The 19,214-nt window shown below is 41.5% G+C and overlaps 1 protein-coding gene across 1 annotated transcript in view; it reads right to left on the reverse strand.

The window, feature by feature from the left end:
• The window catches only part of VPS13C (vacuolar protein sorting 13 homolog C), a 548,274-nt gene that overhangs the window by 297,564 nt on the left and 231,496 nt on the right, over positions 1 to 19,214 (reverse strand). The gene's annotated exons all lie outside the window — the stretch shown is intronic.

The raw sequence follows: 19,214 nt of genomic DNA on the forward strand, positions 1-19,214 counted from the left end.
CAGGTTAGAGTTACAGAGAAGGTCTAGTGCTAGAATTATTGCTCTCACTCTGACAATCGCGGCAATATCTCACATGTGTGATTTGAACACCATTTACATATGCAGGCACGACTTCCGTATGTGTTTTCTTTCTTGCGCGAGCTTGCCGGGACGGGGGCGCTTTAAAAAATTTTTTTTTTTCTTATTTATTTTTATATTATTAAATTGTGTTTAAAAAACAAAAACATTTGATCGCTTTTATTGTTGTCACAAGGGATGTAAACATCCCTTGTGACAGTAACAGGTGGTGACAGGTACTCTTTATGGAGAGATGGGGGGTCTAAAAGACCTCCGATCCCTCCTTTGCACTTCAAAGTATTCAATTTGCCGAAAACGGCGATTCTGAATACTGTATATTTTTTTAAATCCGGCACCATTGGCAGCCGAGTAAACCGGAAGTGACGTCGCTGCTGTGTTTACATTTAGGAGACTGGAACAAAGCCATTTATGGCTTCGTCCAGTCTGTGGCTAGACGCCGGAAGCGCCGGACCGCGGATCGGGTCTCCCGGTGGGACGGGAGGCACGGTCAGAGCGGCGTCCCCTCCCGCTCCTCCGGGATAACAATCTTTTAGCCACATCGGTTGTTATCACTGGAAAGCCGATAGCTCGCTCTAAAAAAGGGTACCAGGATGATGCCTACAGCTGCGGGCATCAACCCGGTATAACCCCCGAAAGCCGAGGCCGCATATGTGTGTACGCTCGGCGCAAAGGGGTTAAAACTTTTTGTATATTTTAACATCAATTTGTACTCTTTCACGGCAGATTACACTGGAGAGAGCCTAGTAAATCTCCTTTACTCCATAACCAATTTAAAATTTAAAGCCAAGCAAAGATATTATCTGGATAATAAGCTTATTCAGAAAAAAACTGAATAAGCTTGACAGACTATAACAGGCGCATTAGTGTTCCAATCGTCACAAAACAGTACTTATTTTATTTAAAGCATACAGAATGACTTTCATTATGGTAGTTTGCAGTTTTCTATAACAGATAAATCTGAAACCTAATTTCCAAAATCTTGAAGGCCTATGAGCTGATTTCTGTTTTAAATGCCCATGAAAAATAAATGCCAATGTCTTGTTTGAGAGACTCTCAAGCAATTCCTAAGTTTTTTTGCTTAACCTTGTTTACTGGAGTTTATCAGCTCAAAGTTCAATAAACATATTTGATAACAAGAAGCAGTGACGTCGTTTGGTAAATTAGCTCAATCATATAAGCAGTTCATTAATATTACAATTGTGATTGTATCAGTGAGAAGTGAGGGAGGGAATGGGTGGTTTTTAAAGAGAAGAAGCGATTATTTAGTGTGGGAAGCATAATTTCTCATTTCCTGTATGTAATGACCATTGTTAATATTTTTGTAAATATCTGAGCTGGTAAAAAACCTTCAGCTTTTAGAACCACTGCCTGATCAGTGCTGCCTATCGGTGCCCATCAATGCCCCCTATCAGTGCCTCCTCATCAGTGCCACCAATCAATGCCCATCATTGCTGCCTATCAAGGCTGAGAGGCTGAGCCGGCCGCCCCCTCCACAGCCCAGCGCTCCAATGAGCGAGGAGGGAGGGAGCAGAGCAGAGAGCTGTGACTAATGCCGCGTACACACAAGCGGACTTTATGGCAGACTTTGCCCGGCGGACGGGATTTGGTCGGACAATTTGATCGTGTGTGGGCTCCAGCAGACTTTGTTTTCACAAAAGTTGGACGGACTTAGATTTGAAACATGTTTTAAATTAATCCGTTGAAATCAAGTCCGGTCGAAAAGTCCGCTCGTCTGTATGCTAGTTCGACGGACAAAAAGCCACGCTAAGGCAGCTATTGGCTACTGGCTATGAACTTCCTTGTTTTAGTCCGGTCGTACGTCATCACGTACGAATTCGACGGACTTTGGTGGATTGTGTGTAGGCAAGTCCGTTCATTTAGAAAGTCCGTCGTAAAGTCCGTCGAGCAAAGTCTGTCGTAAAGTCCGCTCGTGTGTACGCGGCATAACAGTCTGCAGCTCTCTGCTCATGAAGCTGTGAGAACCGAGTAATCGGCGGTGCTCAATCGCCGGGTCTCAATGTAGAGGCACCGGGGGACAGATGCAGCATTGGACCTATGCTGCACCCACTTAGGTAAGTATGAATCTAAAAAAAATACAAACCCATACTTCTCTCTTAATAAGCACTACTGAAGTCGCTCTGACTTTAGAAAAGTTCCATGTACTACTTTATGGGGACTTCTATCCAACTTGTGTCCATAGACTTTTAAAAGGGTTTGTGAAAAAAAAATGCTTATGCTCAAAAAAGCTCAAAGGAACTCAAAGCAGCTCAATAAAAACGAGGACAAGAGCACAAGTGTGCCAGGAAGATTACCCAGGCATTCCCCGAAGTTGTCTCGAAGTTGCCTTGAAGTCACATTGCTATAATCTTTTGATATGGACTATTGACTGAAGGACTTATGAATAAATGGTTGTGGAATGAATCATCTGAGTTTCCATGATTTCTTATGGGGAAATTCACTTTGATATACGAGTGCTTTGGATTACAAGTACTTTTCCAGAACAAATTATGCTCACAATCCAAGGTTTTACTGTATTCTAAATAGTTACTTGCAGCGTTTTACTGTATTCTAAATAGTTACTTACAGCATCTTCCTATCTAATAATATTTTATTCATCTCCCTCCTTGCACGGCATAGCCGTCAACTCTACTGAGAGTTTCTAATTATGGTCTCTGCTGGTCCAGCGAATCCATCCCTCCAATTCCCTTGCTAAGTTAGCTTTTATGTAGACAGTGAAAAAAGCAAATACTATAGAGGACCGCTTGAGTTACAGCTGCTGGGTCAGCTGACACAACATTCAGCAGCAGTCTCAGTACTTTTGGATGTCTACACGAGAGAGGTGTTTATAGGTATATAACATGCATAAAATATGTGCCCATATAATCTTATAAGATTCTTGTTGAGATTAATAGTCTGGCGACAGGGTCTTTTTATAGAGTTAAAGGAATCCATGCATTATTTTTTTTATTGACCATCAAGATTTAGACAAAGTGATTTAAAACCTTAAACTAGCCATTCAAGCATAGGTTTTCTCTGATAGATTTCTACATCCATGTTCAACAGCGAGAACTCTCCCCTGACGCCTATTGTATTTACACAGATGGCACCAGCTGCTTTCCTGATCCCCCAACAGTGGCTGCATAGGAGAAACAGTTACTTTCTAGTTGAAAACTTTCTACACAGCTCCTTTGATTTTTCAACTGAAGTTTGTTGAGCTGGGTGGTTCCAACAGGGAATTTAGTAAGATTCAGCAGAAATAGGATGAAATTCAAGCTGTGCATGGCAGGCTTTTTTTTTTTTAACTTGGAAAAAAAACAACTTTATTGATAATAAAGCACAGAATACAATGAATTCAATTACATTTGTCAATAAAGGTATGCTTTCACATAGCGTTCACTGTAGTTTTCATTGTACATATATCATATGTTATATAGGTGCAGCTGCTATTTACATTGATGCTTTCTAGGTCTTAGTGCAATTAAATTATTGTGCAGGATTCCATAATCCTTTTTATTATGACAGTGGTACCCTGCAGAAGTTTAATTTAGGATACCCGCAAAGTTTGGGATTTTTATATACATGTTTCACCGTCCTCCGGCCATCTCTCCCATATTTTGGAATACTTGTGTGCGCATCCCCTGTGGGTATATACCAGTTTTTTGAATGGCAGTGTATCATTGACATCTTTCTTCCATAGCTGTATTGTGGGGGGCAGAGCCTGCATCCATAGCTTAGCTACTACTTTACGTGCTAAAAATAAAGTTTCATATATGAATGTAGTTTGATATTTATCGATTTCTACGTCAGGCAACAATCCCAACAGACATAACTTAAGGTCAAGAACCACGGGGGATACCATATTATCATGCAGGAAGCAGACAACCTGTGTCCAATATGTCTGTACATTTGGACAGCACCATATTAGAGGGTAGAACGTGCCAGGAGCAGCCTGACATATAGGACATATCGGGTTGTATGAGTGCTGAAATTTTGCCATTCTCAATGGTGTTAGGTAGGCTTTATGTATGATATATAGTTGTGTCAGTCTATCTGATAATTTAGGGGATACTGTCTTGATTCCTATTCCTAAGTATTTTATTCCAGTCAGCGTCTTCAATTGGGCCTATATCATGCGGTTTTTACCGTTTGAGTAATTGCCAACGTTCTCTGGTGTCAAAAGAGTGAAATACAGTTTCGATATAAGTTAGAGGGGTCTTCACCCATGATTATATTCAGTACTGGGGGGGTACCATCGCTATCTCAAGATTTGGTAATTGGGTTCTTATTGCATGTCGGAGCTGTACGCATTTGAAGATTAGATGATTTGGGAGCATAAATTCCTCTTTAAGTTTTTGAAACGATTTAAGCCCGGAACTTGACAGTACTTGGTGTAGATATATTATTCCGTTGATGGCCCATACTGTCGAGTCTGGTACTGATTCTAGCTCAAGCATATGGCTGTTAAGCCACAATGGAGTGTGGGAGTGCATTTTCCCTGTATTCTGTTTTTTCAGAGTAATTTCCCATACTCTCTGGTGGTGTAGTAGCATTCCCGTGTTATATCGTGAGGTTTTCCGAATAGTTTGCTTCCCGCGAAGGATAGCTTGGAAGGGTGTATAAGGGTGCCCATGTTTGTCACATACTAAGGATCTATAGAGCTGTAGTTCTGTTGTATTAAAGTGGTATATATGGGAGAGTTGAGATGCTAATAGTCTTGTAGGTCTGGGAGGGAGATCCCACCCATGTCCATGGGGTTCTTTAGAATGTGCCAGGCTAATTTGTGTCTGCCCCTCCCCCATACGAATAAATTTCATTTGTTTAAAGATTTTTAAGGGGATGTATGGGGGGGGTGCCATACCATGTAAATAATTTTAGGTAGTATAATCATTTTTATTATGTTTACTCCTAAGGGTAACCTGGACCATGTCTGAGTTTTGGTTTTGAGTAGCTCAAATAGTGGTGCTATGTTCAGGGGTGTGTAGTCTGCTAGATTTCTGGTGACCTCTACTCTGAAATATTTAATCTTAGACACTCTGGATAATGGTAGCAGAGTTATTGTTATGGGGGGGGGGGATATCTATAGGGAGGATTTGGGATTTGTCCCAGTTTATGCGCAGTCCAAAAGTAGTCTCCCATTTGTTCAATGATTCTCAGTGCAGCTTGGTGCATGACAGGCTTTACTTAACCGGGTGAACTAAACTACAAACTAATTGTCAATAATGGATGTTGGGTGTTATTGTGTAGTTTAGAATTAAGTTAATATTAAAGGCATCATTTTTTTTATTATTGAAAAATAACAAACAGGTCATACTTGGCTTGCTCTGTGCAGTGGTTTTGCCCCGATCCTCCTATTCTCGGGTCCCCTGCTGGCGCTTCTGGCCCCTCTCTCCTGCCAAGCACCACCATAGTAAGCAGCTTACTTTGGGGGCACCCGAGCAGGCTTGCTCCCAAGCTGCTGCTCTATGTGTCCATTCAAACACAAAGCGTGACTTGGCCCTGCCCCCGCTCTATGGCACCCAATGCCGTGTCAATGAGGAGAAATGAACCCGGGAAAGCCGCTGCTCTTGTGCATATCACTGTATCTAGATGGAGTTCAGGTAAGAATTGGGGGGGGGGGGGGGCGCTGCACACCAAATGTTTTTGCCTTCATACATAGAATGCGTGAAGGTAATAAACCTCGAGCCTTTTCAACCACTTTAACTTGTGAAATATTTGAGGCTATTGGATACTTGTGAAAATCCACAAATGCAGATAGAAAGGCAAAGTCCTCTCAGGGTTAAAGATATTATACAACATAAATCATTGTGTCCACAAAAGTGATTGCTACTTGAAACTCAGTACATTTAACTGAAGAATGCTAGGAGTAGAGGTCAGAATGCAAGAGAAAGCACTGAGAGTAAAGAAAGGTAACCAAGATATGTTTAATACTATACTAATTACTGTAATAATACTGTAATGATATGTTTAATATTGTAAGTTTAAAGAAAAATTATAACTGTATTTCACATTAGTTTCTCACGGGACAATATAGATGTACTTTGACCCATCTTCCTAGGTGCCCTAAAACACTATCTGCGATGTCGAAGAGGGTTCCCCCCCTTGGCAAACAGGCACCGCACACCATGACTAGCAAGGGATAAGAATGGGCTTGGGCGTGTTCGGATCGAACCCACCAGGAAGCCGGCACTGCACACCGCCAATCATAGCCAGCTGTATGTGCAGCTGCCAGTCGGGAAATGCCTCACTGCCTGATTGGCGATGTGCAGTGACGGCTACCTGGCGGGTTTGATTCGAACACGCCTGAGCCCATCACTAGCAAGGAGATGGCTGCTTTGATAGCAAGCACCTGTTTCCAGCTCCCAGAATGATCAATGCAGAGGAAGGTGGTGTGAGTCAGCCTTACCACCCAGTGCATTCCATGTTCCAATGCATGCATCAAGGAACAGATCAAGAGACAGGGACTAAGAAGCTAAGCAGCCGTCTCCTTCCTGGCTGAGGTGTCGGGTGGCTAGTGTTTTAGGGCACCTAGGGAGATGGGATGAAGTACTACATGTACTCTGTCTCATGAGGAACTAAATAAAAAGTGATAATTCTTCTTTAAATTCGGTTTTAAAAGTTATTTTTGATGAAAAAAAAATGCTTCCTCCATAAATGGCTCTATTTATGTTGAACAAACTAAAATTTGCATTATATGCCTCTGTTTTAATAACCTTATCTTTCATTGTTTAAATTTATTGCATCAGGTGTCAGTTTGGACTAATTTATAGGCAATGTTATCAAAAGGTAACATTTCCAAGCTAACAAAAAAGCTGATATCTTTCGCTAAACAGCGGCCATATTCAAACAACAGGGTGAATCAGTGCGGAAGATAGGTGAAGCAAGCAGCCCATAGTGCACTGTTCTGGAAAAAGAAGCCCACGAACACATTATAAATGATGACATAACAAATTAGCTCCACTTCGCTCACATGTGAGTACACATTGTCTACTATAACGCACTGTACGGAAACACAATGAAGAACTAATTTTTTAAAAGGATTGTGGAAAAAGGTATGTTCAAGAGGAAAATGAAAAAAAAAAAATACTGCAGTGTAGGAGTGCCAGTTTCTAATTAAAGCATCTCACTGTTCAGATTTCTGCTATTTAAAACTACCTTCAAATTTAGTATTTCATCTGTAAATACCCTTTCCTATAGTATAGCCTAAAATACTGGACATGAGTGCATAGAAAAAATTGTCAAATCACTTGGAGGTTCAATATTTATTGAGCTGAAACAAAAGATAGAGCCAATGTATTTGAGGAGAGTGGAACCCCCCAGCCCAAAATGTATCTAAAGTAGTACTTTACTGACCACCATTTATAAATGGCACTACAGAAATCACCCTCGGAGGGCCACAGTGCCAATTAATAACTGTGAATTGATATGTCCTCAGGTGGCTCAGTTCGCAGACACTGTGTACAGAGCTGATCCAAGCAGCTCTGTGCCATGTGATGGCCCATCACTGTGATCACCAATGTTAACAGTGTTTACATTAGTAAGCCTACCCCTCCCTCTCACAACAGAGGAGGGGGGAGAGGAACTGCTGTGGCAGCAGCAGCTGTCTATCTCATTTTCATGCTGTTCCTGCAGTGACCCATAATCCCTTCACCTCTTATTCTGCACATTTGTAAATTAACCCCTGCATCTCCATCCTCCCACTGTATCTGACCTGTACATTACTCCTTCACCTCTTCCTCCTGTATATAACCTGTACATATAACGTATGCAGTGCACCAAAACAAGCTCCATGTTTTAAGTAGAACTAAAGTCGCGCTGTAAAAACTGCAAGCAGGAAGGTTGTTATTGCAGAAGAGACATGCATTGTCCAATCTGCAATAAAATGCCCCTACCTGCCTGCTCGCCGTCTCCTCCAGCACTGTAAATTGAGCTGTGCATGTGCAGCTCAGCTTACAGTGCCGGGATGACCGCCTTCTGTGCATGCACAGGAGTGACGTCATCCTTCACTGGCCAAGAAAGGGGCTCAAAGACCGATACTCAGAAGACTATACCATCGCTGGCGTAGGACCATTGGACAGGTAAGTATGGAGACTTTAGTTCCGCTTTACACCCCCTTAAAACCAGCATGTGTCTTCATTTTCAAAAATTGTGGCAAAAAATTTGATAATTTTGGGGTGCTTTCTTAACAAAAAGGGGTAGTTTGGTGGATTAACCTGCCATTTTTATATATAGTTACATAGTTCGTCAGGTTGAAAAAATACAATAGTCCATCCAGTTCAATCAATAAAAAAAATTAAAAAAAAAATTTAACTTTTCATGTATACTATCCTATACCCACAGTTGATCCAGAGGAAAAAAAAAAAACAAAGTATGATCCAATTCACTCCAGTAGGGGAAAACATTTCTTCCTGATCCTCCATGAGACAATCGGATTTTTCTTGGATCTACCCCGGTTGTTATTACTTCTAACTATTAATATCTAGTTATATATTGTGCATTTAGAAATACATCCAGCTCTTTTTTGAAACAATCTACTGAGCTGACCAGAACCAGTTGTTGAGGAAGTTTATTCAATATTTTCACAGCTCTCACTGCAAAGAACCCTTTATGAGATTAACCACTTGACCACTGGGCACTTAAAACCCCTTCCTAACCAGACCAATTTTCAGCTTTCAGTGTTCTCACATTTTGAATGACAATTACTCAGTCATGCAACACTGTACCCATATGAAATTTTCGTCCTTTTTTCACACAAGTAGAGCTTTCTTTTGGTGGTATATGATCACCTCTGGGTTTTTTCTTCATTTCTATTATAACATTTTGCAAATAAGTGATTTTTCTTCATAAATTTGAGCCAAAATGTATACTGCTACATATCTTTAGTAAAAATAACCCAAATTAGTGGATATTATTTAGTCTGCGTGAAAGTTATAGAGTCTACAAGCTATGGTGCCAATCATTGAAAATTGATCACACCTGATGTACTGAGGCCTATCTCAATTCTTGAGACCCTAACAAGCCGGGAAAGTACAAATGCCCCCCAAATGACCCCTTTTTGGAAAGTAGACATTCCAAGGTATTTAGTAAGAGGCATGGTTAATTTTTTGAAGTTATCATTTTTCCCAAAATTCTTTGAAAAATGAAGATTTTTTTTATTTCTATTTTTTTTTTCACACCAAATTGTCATTATAACAGGTTATTTCTCTCACATGGCATGTACAGTCCACAAATTACACCCCAAATTATATTCTGCTACTCCTCCTGAGTTTGGCGATACCACATGTGTGAGACTTTTACACAGCCTGGCCACATACAGAGGCCCAACATTGAAGTAGCACTTTCAGGCGTTCTAGGAGCATAAATTACACATCTAATCTCTCAACCACCTATTACACCTTTGAAGGCCCTGGAGCACCAAGACAATGGAAACGCCAACAAAGTGACCCCATTTTGGAAAGCAAACACCCCAACGTATAATCTATGAGGCATAATGAGTCTTTTGAACGGTTCATTTTTTTCCAGAAGTTTTTGGAAAAAATATGAAAACTCATTTTTTTTTTTTTTTACACAAAGTTATCCATTTCTAAGATATTTCCAACACATAGCATGTACATAGCAAAAATAACACCCCAAAATATATTCTGCTACTCCTCCTGAGTATGGCGATACCACGTGTGAGACTTTTACATAGCCTGGCCACATACAGAGGCCCAACATTGAAGAAGGCGTTCTAGGAGCATAAATTACACATCTAATTTCCTTACAATCTATCACATTTTTGAAGGCCCTTCATATTTCTAACACATAGCATGAACATACCAAGAATTACACCCTAAAATACATTCTGCTGAGCAAAGGGTAAACAAAAGTACCCCAAAGGGTAAACAAAAGATTACCTGTGGTTTTAGTAGTGCAGTTGTCCACAGGAGAGCAGCCCTAATCCAGGCAGCAGGCAGGGACGTGGTCAGCGACAGTGAATTGAATTGTCCAGGCAGCAATATTGTCCATAGTCAGTACAGGCAGGGATACGGTCCATATACAGTCCAGGGTCAGTGCAAGTAGAGACATTGCCAGCAGTGCCAAAATACTGGTCCTGGTAGTAAGCAGGAACATGGTCCAAGTAGCAGGCCAGGAAAGAAGAGGGGACAGGGCTTCTTCCACCCAAATCTTTTTGAAGCCTCCGAGTATCCAGACCCTAATCCAGGAATGAGAAAACTAAAAAAATAGTTTTCTTCATGCAGAAAAACATTCTGGAGCCCCTCACATATGTGAGACCCCTGTGTTCCCACTAGCATAGCAGGGTAAATGATCAGTCCAAGAGGCAGACAAAAAACGTGATCAAACAGTCCAGGGTCAGTTCCAGAGCAGGCAGAGGTAGGTACAAGTTTAGCGTTAGGCAGAAGCGTGGTCGTATGACAGGCCAGGGTCGGTTCCGGAGAAGGCAGAGGTATGTACAGTTCAGTGCAGTGGCATAAGGGGTGTGGAGGAAAATGACAGCAAATGAGAATTACGTTTACCATACTTCCCTAATAATGAAGAGAAGCACGATAATGACAGAAACATTCACCTATACAGAGGCCTGGTTGGGAAGGGCATTGGGGACAATAATACAAGGTGTCTCTTCTAACTCCTCCTCTGGAACACACCCGGCATTTCTTCTGACGTCTGTGGGCTTCACGGGGGGGGGGGATTTTCTCAGGAAAGTGGCGTTTGTGGAGTCTGCTCACGGAATCAGAGCGAATATTTTCTGGTGGGCTTTCCGGGTAAACGGGCGGAGATTACTTGTTCCTGGTAGTGCAGATAGGATACGGGGGTCTCAGTAGGTTTTTGGTAAATAACATAAGTGTTATACATGGCCAAACTGAAAAAATAAAATGGACACTTTTATACTAATGACGGGATTTTCTTGTGGGAAGGTAGGGCTCAATCATCTGATCATTGAAGTCCATTCCCCCCATAAACAAATTATAGTCATAGATACAAGCTGGTTTCTGGATTGGGCCGTTTCTTCTTGAGACTTCCACATAGGTGTCGTTATGGATTTTCGTGAGCATGTGGACGTTTCGTCTGTCCCTCCACTTGACAGCCAATAGCTCCTGGTTACGCAAAGACGCTGTCTAACCTCGTCGTAGCCTTTCATTGACGAGTTTTTGCAGGAAGCCTTTTCTATTGGCTCTTACAGTACCACATGCTGGGGGGGTGTCCCTCCGGTAAAGATTGCGGAAGAGGGGCAAGCTTGTATAAAATTGTCCACATAAAGATGGTATCCCTTTCTAAGGAGTGGATAGACAAGCTCCCAGACAACTTTGCCACTGGCTCCTATATACTCTGGACATTCAGGGGGATGCAGTTGGGAGTCCTTCCCTTCGTACACCAGGAAGGTGTAGATGTACCCTGTGGCTTGGTCACAAAGTTTGTACATTTTAACCCCATATTGGGCACTTTTGCTGGAAATAAACTGTTTGATGCCCAGCCTGCCTGAGAATTTTACAAGGGACTCATCCACGGATATATTCTGATCGGGGGTATATACCTGGGGGATTTTTTCAGAGAAAAAATTTGGGAGTGGCCGAATTTTAAATAATTTGTCAAAAGCTGGGTCATTTCGGGGAGGGCACTGCGTGTTGTCATTATAGTGGAGGAACCGCATGATAATAAGGTATCTTGACTTTGGCATAATGGATGAGAAGAGTGGCCATACTGGTGACTGTGTTGCGAATCTAGACAGGTATGGCTGCACTGCTGGGTGCTGGCGAGCATGCAATGCTGGGTGCTGGCGAGGATGCACTGCTGGGTGCTGGCGAGGGTGCACTGCTGGGTGCTGGCGAGGGTGCACTGCTGGGTGCTGGCGAGGGTGCACTGCAGAGTACTGATGTGCACTACTGGGTACTGTAGTGGCATCAATGAGTTGCACAGATGGGCACGATAGTGGCACAGATGGCACAGATGGGTACGGTAGTGGCACAGATGGGCACAGGTGGCACCGTTGGGCACAGGCAGCACTTATGTGGCACAGATGAGCACTGTAGTGACACTGGTGTGGTGACACCTGCTCTCCATCCCGATCCATCTTACAACTGCGATCAAGCACTAGAGCCATAATGAGGAGGAATGGGACGGATCAGAGCAGCCAAGATGGGGCCTGTCCGCTCCCTCCTCGTACGCAATCGAGGGACAAAATCAGGGATGCAGCTGCCAAACTGGAGCGCTTTGCGCATGTGCCTGCTGAGGATTACTCAACCACTCATGCATCTATTTCAGCCACTTCTCATATCAGTGGTGAGCTGCTGCAATTTGGCGAGTCTACCTCAGATATACACACTGCAGCCTATGGGAATGAGAGGGACTCTCAGTGTACTTTAATTGAGGAAGACTGGGCTGCACAGACACCAGCTCTCTTGAAAGATACCACACCAGAGCCCACATTTAGAGATGTATTCCTGGCTGAGCAAAATTGTAACGCTTCACTGATGACACTCACAGTTCAAGCACCTAAGGGAACATATGCCGTTTATTCGCCACAATGTACAGAAAGTGCACAAATGCATCCCAGATTTAGAGAGTAGAGTGAGCTCCATAGAGGATGAGCTGGGCCTGGCTAAGAGCAATATCGCTGCTGCCAATTTAGTTGTTTATCTTCACACTAACTGTATAGATGATATGGAAAACAGATTACAGAGGAACAACATTAGAATTCTGGGTCTGCCTGAGAAAATTGAGGGCCAAAATCCGACTGCATATATTGAGCAATGGTTGATTGACACCTTTGAATGGAATTACTTTACATTGTTTTTCGCGGTGGAGAGGGCGCACCATTTTCCCGCCCACAAACTCCGTCCTGGGAATCATCCTCGTCCCTTTATCCTAAAGCTACAAAGATCGTGATAACATTCTTGCCATGGCTCACACCAAAGGGCCGATTGAGCTAAAAGGGATCCAAAATATCCCTTTTCCCAGATTTTTCTGTGGAAGAACAAAAATTCTTCCCAATATGATGATGTAAAAAGGTCAGCTTCATGCAATGCAAATTCCATGTGCAATGCTAAGCTGTGTGTAGTGGCAAAAGGGGAAACCCACTTTTTGATACCCCCAAGAGTGCTACTCAATGGCTGGATCACAATGAACACCACCTTCCAAGATTTCGTACCCCTTCCTGAGATTTAGTTGCTCTCTCTTTAGAACAGCTAATCCATCTGGGTAAGAAGTCTGCTCAGAAATTTGCAAACAGCTGTGAATGTACTCAAACTGTTTGGGGTAATTGCTAAATCTCTCCGCCCCCCCCCCCCCCCCAGGCTCCTGTGGGAACTTCATTGTTTTAGGTTTTTTTTTCGGTTTTGTTGTTTTAGAGTTTCTTGCGTGGATGGCTACCACAGTGACCTGTGTGACGTGCACAAGCACTATGCAGATTTCTTCATATACTTCTGCTATGTGACTCACCTGTGCTCTTTACGTGTCGCACTGACTGTACTCAACAAAACATATTTTATGTTCTGGATTCTGGTACTTGTTACCAGCAGTATGATTGGGTGTCATTATACTACCTGTTCTTTTGCCATTTTTTTTTTTTTTTTTTCCAGCTGTGTTCGATTAATAACTTGTTTATTGGGAAATGTGGATGTGCCTCCTCCCTATTACAGTGAGGTGATCCGAGTGCTAGCTCAACTGTTGGTGATAACCCTGGGATTCCCTTGCTGGTGGTAAGGGATTTCAATGCAGTATGCAATTCTAGTGTGGACCGCTACTCTGTGGGAAATCAAACTACTACACTATTTGCATATCAGATTTCTGAGTTAGGTCTTACAGACCTTTGGAGAATACGTAATCCCTCTACTACACAGTATTCCTGTTGCCCTAGTTCTTATGAATCCCTTCGAAGGATAGACACAGCATTGGGCACAGATTCTATCATGCCATGTATTACAGATGTTACATAGGCCAGAGGATTGTTGGACCACTCCCACCTAGCCACTAGCCAATTCTTTTTGGTCATGTTTTAGCGTAATTTTTTCACAATGACAAATCAACTGCCTCACCTCTTATTGTATGGGACTCCTTTCCACAATACAATATGTGAGTGTTTATTACACTATAAAGGCTTGATACATTAAGAAATTCTTTGTATATACAAAAATTAAAATGGTTAATTGTTATATCTAGCTGAATATGATAGTCTACGTTGGTCCCAAGGAAGCTATGCAATCAGTGAAACATGTCGACAAGCGGATGAGAATACACACAGCTCTATCTTTAATTTCTGAGTATAATCCATGAAAAGAGGGGTCTGTATATAATTGGTCCCAAGTAGGAGTTCTGTATCATATGATAATCCATGTTCATTAATTTTAGAGTTACGTATTGATGCAATGGTGTTATTTTTAAATTATTGTAAATAAAGTTTGATATTTTTTATACAACCTGCATTGTGGCTCATGTGGGTGCCAGTAAAGTCCACTGTCAGCAGGACTGATTCTTGCTAATCGTAGAATATTTGTAGAACTGAAGAGCAACACTTGTCTGCTCCCTCCCCACAGTGCCTCCGTTCTTGGAAGGACACCCAATTGCTTTACAAACAAAAGTTGCATGACAAGGCAGAAAGTAAGCAATTTTTTAACCGATACCAGTATTTTGCGGATGGCGAGTATACAGGGCACCTGCTGTCATTGCAAGCTCTCAAAACCAACCTAATTACATTGCTTTGATTACTAATACTTCTGGTATACTTTCCCATGATCCTGTTGAAATATCTGGGGTCTTCCATAAAGTACACTATCCTCCATTAAAATTCAAAATAAAATTGAATTTTTAAGCCCCCCTCGCTTGCCAGTTATGACGGCGGTGGACAGGAAGTTTCTGAACTCTCCCATTACTCTTTAAGAACTAAGTAAGGCAGCGGGTGAGGCCCCTACTAATAAGGCATCAGGCTCGAATGGCCTCTCGCCTGAAATTTATAAAATATTTCAGGAAATTTTGATACAGGAACTGCTAGCAGTTCTGAATTTGGCTTATGAGCTTCATCATCTTCCAGAATCTATGAACGTGGCAGGTATCATTGTTCTCCTGAAACCAGGAAAGTATTTTTTTTTTACCCGGAATCCTATTGTCCTATCTCCCTTTTAAATTCTGATGTCTCCAGCCACAATTTATAAATCTGATTTTGTCAATTGCTAGTGTTGTTACTATTTCCCAGCAGATTTTGAGCATATGTTTTGGCACTGCCCCTTATTGCCAATTTTCTGGCAAGGGGTGATTCGTGCCCTTGAAAACATCACAGCCCTTCACATACCTATGACTATCTCTGCGTGTTTACTTGGCTTGGTGGGTGAACTGGTGCCTCTCAGAGCACAGAGAACTCTACTTTCTGTTACCCTGTTCTATGAGTCTATGCACATAAAGCGATTATTTTACATTGTAAAAAAGCAGAGGCCCCTTCACTAAATTTCTGGAAAGCCCTAGTCAACAAGGTACTGCCGTTTTACAAAGCTACCTACCTGAACAGAGGTTGTCGCAAAAAGTTTGAAAAGGTATGGCATTGTTGGGTTTCTGATACTTCTACACTTACATGAGGCTGACACTTGATCTAGATAGAAACCTCTATTAATGAGACCTAGGCAATTCTAAATATTGCTGTAATCCTGTTTGTGGTTATTAGACAGCTCCCTTGCATATAATCCTGGAAGGTGCTGTATTTGGGGGGGGGGGGGGATTTTTGTAATGTTTCTGTTTTATACAAGTATCTGGCTGCACCAGTAATTGTCGTTATTTGTTTTTGGTACCTTGTGATACCTTGTTTTGTACTATTTAAAAAAAAAAAAAATTCTCATTTCAAGTTGCTAGCCAATGTTCTAGCCAATCTGGGTTTATACTGACCAGATCGACCGCAATTAACATCCGCAGGCTATTCCTTAATCAACAGTTGCCATCTGACAATATGGGTGATAGGTCCATACAAAGATTCCCATTACCCCACCCTAATTCTTATGTCCAAGGTATGGGATGAGATGAGGCGGATTATGAGATATGATGGGATTACACATTATTTACCTATATGGGAGAGGGGGCGTTTAGGAGAACTGCAAAAGTTACAGGGCTGAAGGATGGTATTCCAGAGGGGTCTAATTCCTTTACCAACTAAATACTAAGGATCAAATGAAGTCATTTCAAGGTTTACAGCAGGAATTTCGTATACCCTCTCGTGGATTCTTTCAGTTCTTTTAGCTCCATCATGTCCTCTCAGCTCAAGCGAAGCGGACTAATTTTAGTCAAGGTTACCGCTCCACCAGCTAGCGTCTACTACAGACAGTTAAAATATATTTAGAATTTTTGAGGGTTTGTCCTACTCACTTTTGCAACCTGTCATTCGTTTTCAATTTTTGTTTCATTTTCCTTTTTTTAAAAATTCTTTGTAACTTTTAAATGATCGTGTTCTTTTTTTTTCTATATTTTTTAAATACTCTTTTTATTATTTATAGCCATTTTAACTTTTGTCATGAGCCACATATGTTTTATTTTTAGCCTTTTAATGCCCATGGGAATATATTTTGCAGCGATTTTGCATAGTGTCGATTTGCAGCATTCCTATTTCTATTCTGTGCTCTTTATACACAACATTCCCTCTGGGTCTAAATCTTGTGCAGCAGCCATGGAAAATCTGCTCTCTTAAAGTGGTTGGAAACCCTCAAATACACCCACTGAAGTGAACAGCCTCAGATGATATACAGAGATTAAACAAAGCCTCCTACATAGATTGTTTATCTGCAGCCTTCTCTTTCCTTCACCCCTTCAAATGGGCAGAATCCTGTTAAAATCCTTCTCCATCTGTTAGTATCACAGAGGAGGGGGCAGAGAGGCTGCAGTTACAGTGCGCGAGAGCTGATTGGAGGAAAGAAAACAAACCCCTTTCACACAGCAGAACTGTGTTGTGAATAGGCAAGCTGCGTGCTGAGCTCCCTCTTCAACAAAAATGGTATCTCATTTGTAGTTAAAACATCTTAGAGGTGAGTCATGCTGATAACAGAGGAAGAAAGCACCAGAGAGGAATGACACTTAGAGCTTTGGAGAGAGATAAGTAAACATTACATATACATTTGCCTTGCTCAGATTTCATGACTGAGGTTTACAACCACTTTAAGTGTTTTTATCTTTTCCAGTATAAGAGGTTTACAGTGTACATTAAAGGAAATCATGTTATGGTCAGATGTTTCCTCGTATGAACATTAGTAATAAGCTCAGCATGGTTTCAGATTAACAGGTCCAGCAGCGCATCATTTCTAGTCAAGGCCTTAAACTGGACCATAAAATTGCCTTGTAATTGTCTTATAAACTTCTGTTCCAGCAGTGCCATTACTCCAGTCAATCTTAGGGTAGTTAAAATTCCCTATTATCACTGTCCCAGCCCTTGCAAACTGCACAAGAAGCTTAGACTCCACCTCTTCATTAACACTAGGTGGCCTGTAGCAAGCTCCAATAATTAACTTTGAAGTACACACACACACATTTGAAGTACACATCCACAAGTCCCACTTTTACACATGCTTTGAGATCACTTCTCACACAGAGAAAGACACCACCACCTTTATGTTTTTCCCTGTCTCTCCAAAAAAAGAGCATAGTCAGGAATATTAATAGCCCAACAATGCGAAAAATGAAAGCAAGATTTAGCAATTCCAATTAAATCATAGTTCTCTTAATGCACCAAGCTTCCAACTCACCCATTTTGCTTGGCAAACTTCTGTCATTAGTGAACACCACTTTAATTCAAGGTCACATTTTGCACTTGCATTTTCCATTTTTTTTTTTGTAGTACAAATAGTACTAGAACTTTTAAATGGTTGTTTGTAACATGGGAACCATTTTATCCCGTGCCACAGCCCTCCCCCCAATGACCTGTCTACCCCATTTAAATTCCAGTCTTCCTACAAACCTCTCCCCTAGGAGAGCAGACCTCTTTCCATTTAGGTGCAAACCATCTTTAGCATATAGGTTGTACTCCAATGAAAAGTCAGCCCAGTGCTTTAGAAACCAAAATCCCTCCCTCTTAAACAAGTCTTTAGCCATGTATTCAGTTCTCCAGTTGCCCTGTCTTTCCTGTGTTGATTATTAAGGAGCCTCTATCTTGCATGAATTCTGTCATTGGTCCCAACATGAACCAAGACAGCTGGGTCAAGCCCAGCCACTCGCAGTAATTTATCAACCTGGACCATGACATGCCAATCTCTGGCACCATGGAGATATTAACATATTGGGTATTTCAACCCCAATTCCAAAAAAGTTTGGCTGCTGTATAAAAATCTACAGAACGCAATGATTTGTAAATCTCAAACCCATATTTTATTCACAATAGAAAATAGAAAAATATCAAATGTTTAAATTGAGAAAATTACCATTTTAGGAAAAAAATAAGATAATTTTGAAATTGATGGCACCAACACATCTCAAAGAGGTTGGGACTGGGCAACAAAAGGCTGAAAAAGTAAATGTTGCTAACAAGGAAGACCTAGATGCACAATTTGCAACTAATTAGGTTAATGGGCAACAGGCCGGTAACATGATTGGTTATAAAAAAGGGCATCTTAGAGACTCAGAGTGTCTCAGAGGTTCACCAATCTGTAAAAAGCTGCATTGAAACATTTTCAAACAATTAAAGAATAATGTTCCTCAATGTAAAATTATATAGTTTAAATACATCGTCTACAGTACATAAAATCCTTAAAAGATTCTGGAAAAATGGAGAAACCTCTGTGTGCATTGGACATGGCCTAAACTTAATATTAGATGCCCATGATCTTGCATTAAAAACAGGCATGATTCTGTGATGAATATTACTGCATGGGCTCAGGAATACTTCCAAAAATCACTGTGAACACAGTTTGCCATGCCATCCAAACAAGTTAAAGTTCTATTACGCAAAGAAGAAGCCATATCTGAGCATGATCCAGGAAAAAGGTGTTGCTCTGTAATTTTCAGCTGGCATATTTCCTGTATGCAGATGCCCAGTCTCCAACAAGACCCAATGACTGTGTAAGGCTGTCTCTGACATGCCCCTTGGGCTTCAAGGTGTCACAATCACAGCTGTCAGGTCCTATGCGATTCACAAAACCTCCAAAGTGGCAATTTCATCTGCATGAGAAAGTTACTGGAGT

This window comes from Aquarana catesbeiana, linkage group LG03 (genome assembly GCF_042186555.1).
Source record: "Aquarana catesbeiana isolate 2022-GZ linkage group LG03, ASM4218655v1, whole genome shotgun sequence".
Lineage (NCBI taxonomy): Eukaryota > Metazoa > Chordata > Amphibia > Anura > Ranidae > Aquarana > Aquarana catesbeiana.